The 6,469-nt window shown below is 50.4% G+C and overlaps 1 pseudogene; it reads left to right on the plus strand.

Annotated features, from left to right (window-relative positions):
* The first annotated feature begins 487 nt into the window (after positions 1 to 487).
* Positions 488 to 2,382, plus strand: LOC125523521 (AAA-ATPase At3g50940 pseudogene; annotated as a pseudogene).
* Positions 2,383 to 6,469: the final 4,087 nt, after the last annotated feature.

The raw sequence follows: 6,469 nt of genomic DNA on the forward strand, positions 1-6,469 counted from the left end.
GCTCCATTATTATTATTATTATTATTATTATTATCAGTGGACTGTGTGGGCACGCCCCCGTCGGCTCACCGTCGGCCAAGATCGAGGCCACGTACGTCCCGGTCGTGGTGGTGCTCCTGCGTGCTGAACCGTACCCGTTGCTTAGCCGCCAAGGCGGTGGGTTGATCAAAGTGGTGCGTGTGCATGCATGGACGGATGGCACGACCCACCGACTGCTCACCGTGAGCCAATCATCGCTCGGCTTGGAACGCACGACTGGCACGGAAGCCGAGCACATTTTCGCCACCTCGCCGGCGCGCGGCGGGCCGACTCGTGTCGCCGCCGGAAAGGCGCGGCGAAAGCAGCCGGGGAAGACGCCAAGAATGATGCCGCCCCGCCCCGGCGCACGCACGCACCACCACCTCACCTCGCCAACTTTCCACATCCGGCGAACCGCCTCCGCCCCGACCCGTCCCCCGCGCCACCTATAAAACCCACCCCACCCCACCTCCTCCTCCTCATCCCACTCCACTCCCATCACCACACAGCGCGCACCAGCAGTCCAGCACACACTGCACCCACTGACACTGTGACAAGCCGACGCGCACCAAAGCTAAGCTAAAGCTGGCGGCGGCGATGGAGATGGTCCTGGACTGGCGCTCGGTGGGCTCGCTGATCGCGACGGTCATGGTGTTCCGGACGGCCATGCGGGACTTCATCCCGCCGGAGGCCGAGCTGTGGCTGCGCCGCCTGCTGGCGCGCCTCGCCGCCGCGTTCCGGGCGCCCACGGCCACCATCCTCATCGACGAGGCCGACGGCGCCAGCTCCGGCGCCACCAACGACCTCTACGACGCCGCGCAGCTCTACCTCGGCTCGCGCTGCCTCGCCGCCGCCCCCGCCGTGCGCCTCTACAAGCCGCGCCAGTCGGAGCGCGCCGTCGCCTCGCTCCCGGACTCGCACACCGCGGACGACACCTTCCAGGGCGTCCGCGTCAAGTGGACCTCCACGGCGCGCCCCGTCGAGCGCGGCGCCGGGCACAACCCCTACAACGTGTTCGGCTCCCGCGGCGGCGGCGCCGGCGGCGACCACCGCAGCCTCGAGCTCCAGTTCCCGCGCCAGCACCGCGACTTCGTGCACGACACCTACATCCCCCACATCATCGACGAGGCCACAAGGATGCGGCTCAAGTCGCGGGAGCGCAGGCTCTACACCAACCGCGCCGCCGCGCCCGGCGACGACCACCACCGCCTCTGGACCTCCCACACCTTCTCCCACCCCTCCACCTTCGACACGCTCGCCGTCGACCCGGCGCTCCGTGAGGAGATCCGCGCCGACCTGCTCCGCTTCGCCGCCCGCCGGGAGCACTACGCGCGCGTCGGCCGCGCCTGGAAGCGCGGGTACCTGCTCCACGGCCCGCCCGGCACCGGCAAGACCAGCCTCGTGGCCGCCATCGCCAACCTCCTCGAGTTCGACGTGTACGACCTGGAGCTCACCACGGTGCCCACCAACTCCCACCTCCGCCGCCTGCTCGTCTCCACCACGCCCAAGTCCGTCGTCGTCGTGGAGGACATCGACTGCTCCCTCGACCTCTCCGACCGCAAGAAGAACTCCGGCGGCGCCGACGAGGACAACACGCAGCTGGCCATGCTCTCCCCGGCCGCGGCCGCGGCCATGGCGGCGATCGGGCGCGAGTCCATCAGCCTCTCCGGCGTCCTCAACTTCGTGGACGGGCTCTGGTCGTCCTGCGTGGGCGAGCGCCTGATGATCTTCACCACCAACCACCCGGAGCGGCTGGACCCGGCGCTGCTCCGCCCGGGCCGCATGGACCGCAAGATCGAGCTCGGCTACTGCACGCCCGCGGCGCTCCGCGTGCTCGCCAAGAACTACATCGGCGTCGGCGAGGACCCCGAGGACGAGCCCGACGCGGTGGTGGACGGCCTCATGGCCGAGGCCGAGGGCCTTCTGGCCGCCGACGTGCGTATCACGCCGGCCGACATCGGCGAGGTGTTCATGGGCTGCGACGGCGCAGGCGCCTCCGCCGCCCTCAAGAGGCTCGTCGGCGAGCTGCGCGGCAGGAGAGACGCGCCGGCCGCCGATACGGTGCAGTCCGGTGCAATGACAGAGGAGAAGATGGAGTGAGGAAGATCAAAGACACAGAGATTGACCAGTGGTAGGTGGCTTGTTGCAGCATTGCCTGGAGGATTGCAGATGAAATTAACTTGAATAATCCCTTGATATCAGCACCAGATCGATCGTTGTTTACGTGTTCGTGTCATCGTGTTGCGGGGTTTGCATACAAGTGGCTGCTTGATCACCGAATTCGATAGATCCTCTTGTAGTTTTTGTTCTATAATATTAGTAGTTTAATAAAGTTAAGCTCAGAAGAAAAAGCAGTATCATAAAGTTTCTTCCGTCTTTTGTAAGCACCACGTTCTTGGATTTTTGTTTGAGCTATCATGCGTTGACGTCGGAATTTAGGTCAGGATAAAATACGAGCAACGGTCGGTACAAAATGTTGATCGCCGAAGATGGAGTGAGGCAGATGTGATACTGAGATTGACCAGTACGTACAGCAGAAGGAACTAATAACTTCAGTATTCCATGGTATCTGCTGCATCAGATTCAGATAGGTCGATATGTAGAGTGACATACGTGTTCGTGTCATCATGTGGCTGCTTGACCATCGAACTATTCTTCCTTTTGTTGCGTATAGTGGTACGCCTGTGTACTCACATGATGGATGGAGGTTAGTATAGTGTATTAACCAGGCATGACATGACATGAAATGATGACAGTCAGCACTAGTAGAAAGTTTCTTCCGTCCTTTTTAAGAGCACTTCTTCTATTCTTGTTTGAGCTTTCGCATATCATTGATGTCAAAATTTAGGTCAGGATAGGATTGTTCAGGCATGGCGATGGTCGGTACAACATGTTGATGGCCGAATTGAAAACGACGGGTAAAGTAGTATACGTCGTGCCTTTCCACCTTGTTTTTAATACGGGGAAGCCACTTGGCACTTTATTACCAGTTTAGCAGAGTTACAGCATCTACAGTCCAACGTCTCAAACCATCTCTTATACATCCGCGGATGCGTCCGGTCAATGACCAGACAATAGAGAGAAGAAAAAAAGGTGATCCAACCGGATCTCTCATATCATTCCTATACGTCCGGGCTGTCCGCGAACCCTCATATCCATCTCAAATGTAAGGAGGATATGAGGGCTTGCCGACACACCCGGCCAGTCCGCCATGTAGGATGCGGCCACATTCCGGACCATCTTTTTTCTTTCTTTATTCATTTTTTTCTTTCTTTTTCTTCATCTTCACCAATCACATGCAAGTGACTGAACATATGAGGAAGAAAATGAGGATTGTGATTGCGTGGACAGACAAATAGGGACTCAAAACTGATACGCCCGGTCACTGACCGGACGTGTCCACGGACGTTTGAGGGGTCAAATTAGAGGTGCGTCGCTGTCGATGCTTTTACATCCGTCAAGACAACGTGAAAAACTAGGTGGTTCATCATTCCACCACTACATCAACTGTGAAATAACGTCAAGTGTTCCACGTTGGTTCGTTGTGCCTTTCTTAAATAACGTCACTTCTCAAAGTATGTGGAGAGCAAGTATAATAAGATGATGAAAGCCGGTAATGCTACATGGAGAACGAGCAACATGAAGTCTTTTACTTTGAAATTTTTGAAAATCTCATTTTGAAGTTGAAAAAAAATCTAAAAAAATCACACCAATTCATACTAATGTATAGTGCATGGGTGTAAAATCTGAAGATGATATACATATGGTGAGAGCTGCACAAAAAAGAGAACCTGTAATTTTGAAATAATGAACAGTACACACCATTCACTATAAAGAATGCACAAATTTGTCATTTTTGTAGCTCTCACCATAATGTATTTCATTTCAGACTTTACACACATGTAAAACACATCAATATGAATGTGTATGGTTTTGTTAGATTTTTTTGAAACTAAAAAAATGATTTTTTTTTTGAAAAAGAGCTCCATGGAGCTCGTCCTCCAAAATGCCCTATCCGATGTTCTATAAGTATTTTAATATTATGTTTTTCCTGAGTTGGGAGAGAGAAAGAAGAGAAGCAAGCTCTAGATTTATAGCCGGTTGTAGCACGGGCTCGAAGAAGCATTCTGAGAGTGGAAGATGGACCATATGTTAATTAGTGCTTTCGTATAGCTAATTACTATATATATTGGCTATTACATTGACTATAGACAACATACTATAATCAATAGTTGGCTATATTATTAAACATGCTCAAGCTATATAGGGTCTCTATAAAATTAGGGAATGTGAAATTTCAAGTGGAATGCTAGGCATCAGTTGGATGGAGGGTGCGCCTAGTCGGTGTCTCCATCATCATCCAATCAAACTTAAACGTGTTGCTTCTAGTGTATTCTCATCGTAGTAAAGATAATAATAATTGTGCATAACTTCGCGTAGTATGTCAAGGCATGGTTTTTCTGGATATGCAAGAAAACCGGACTAATTGCAAAAAAATAGTTTGTTCCACAAAAATGTGTTCTTATAAGAGAATCTCGATGAACATACTGAGCACTAACAAACATAGGTTGTGGCCTTATATTTTCTACACGAGAGTTTTGTGAAGTAGAAGCGTAATCGAGGTGAGCCCTTGTGTAACCCTGTGGAGTACCACTATCATCGGAGTGACCAATTGTGGCAGATTTTTCGGCGGACTCAAGAGACCCTGGAGACTGACTTTCAAGCCATAAATCCTAGCATCATAGCTGGGGGTGATCTTTTAGCCATATATATTCTTTAAGCAGTTAAGCGTACCACAAGTGTCCTTAACTCTGATACTAAATGACGGGTCAAAGTGAGTTGAATAGGCGACTGCATAGTTTTACACTTTCTTGGTTCTTAGGGATTGTAGAATTATAACTTCCCTAAACACAACTAAGTCAATCGACCTATATGATAACAAGACTAGCAACAATATACACAAGGCAAGCTAGCACAAACTGAAATAGAAATAAACACAAAGTCGGATATGAAAATTTATCACGAAGTTCACAACCTTGAGAGAGGTGCTACTCTTCATTGGAGATGCAGAGGCTACTATTGCCCTCAATGTCAACAATGCCCTACCGTTATTCTCCTTCAGTGTTGGCCAACAAATGCCCCGAGTCGATCAGCATTGGTAGACCTTGATGCGGCCCTCGAACCTTGACAAACAAAACCAAATCACAAATCCATAGTTGTGAGGCTTCTAAGCGACACCAACTAGGTAGGGATTATTTGAATCCCAAGAGTAGCAAACACCATGATGATTTGTGCACATAGTTTACTCTCTTACCACACCTCTTGCATGTGATGTGTGCATAGTCTCGTTGATATATTTTTATCACATGTGAAGCCTTTTATGCAATGATTCATTTAGTTGATACTATTCACTCATCTCATTGCATATTTCTATTGATCTAGGGGGGGCTCTAGTTGTGTGCATGGTATATAATCACACAAACATTTGTTATACATGAACACACCTATGAGGAGCACTCTATGTCGATAGCTTTGCATGCCTATTCTCCATCTTTATTTTCTTTGCCATGATCTAACATGTTGTCATCAATAAACTAAAAAGGGGGATTGAAAGTGCATTTACTTTAAATGGTATTTTGGTGTGATGAAAATGTGGTTAGTGGAACTCATGACGGTTGTTAAGGTTTATCTCAGGTCATTGGTTCCTCGAATAATTATTGAGGAGATGATTGATCCCCCCCACACACCACACATACACTTAAAGAGATAAAAGTTATTAATTTTCTAATGACTTGAAGCTTCTATTTTAGTTTATTTGAGTCATAGGGCAACCACACTATCAAGAAGGGGCAAGGTGGTTGAATGACAACGTGGGACCACTTCAAAACATAAAACCCGGCTATCCTATACCTACCACCAGAGAGATGCTCTATACACTTCTTATCCATCATCTCACTATGCCAATGGGGAAAAGCCCGAAGTCTCTGACCACTGTGCGCACATGCTAGTGCCCTAGCTTCTGGACACCCCGTGCGCATGGGGTCTTAGACCACTAGTAGAAAAAGGCCTATTGTCCCGGTTCGTAAGGGCCTTTTGTCCCGGTTCCTGAACCGGGACTAAAGGGTCGGTACTAATGCCCTGTCCTTTTAGTCCCGGTTCAATCTAGAACCGGGACAGATGGGCCTCCATGTGGCCTATGCGCGGAGCCCAGGTAGGAGGGCCTTTGGTCCCGGTTGGTGGCACCAACCGGGACCAATAGGCATCCACGCGTCAGCATTTCTGTGGCTGGGGTTTTTGTTTTTTTTGAAAGGGGGGGGTTGGGGGTTTTGGGGGGTTAATTTAGGTGTTTCATATATTGTGTTAGCTAGCTATAATTAATAGAGAGAAGTGTCCTCTCTTATGTCCGTGCTTGGTCGACGCTACGTACTATACATACGTATAGAGAGGACTA

Source organism: Triticum urartu, chromosome 7A, assembly GCF_056163025.1.
Source record: "Triticum urartu cultivar PI428250 chromosome 7A, HENAU_Tu73, whole genome shotgun sequence".
NCBI classification, from domain to species: domain Eukaryota; kingdom Viridiplantae; phylum Streptophyta; class Magnoliopsida; order Poales; family Poaceae; genus Triticum; species Triticum urartu.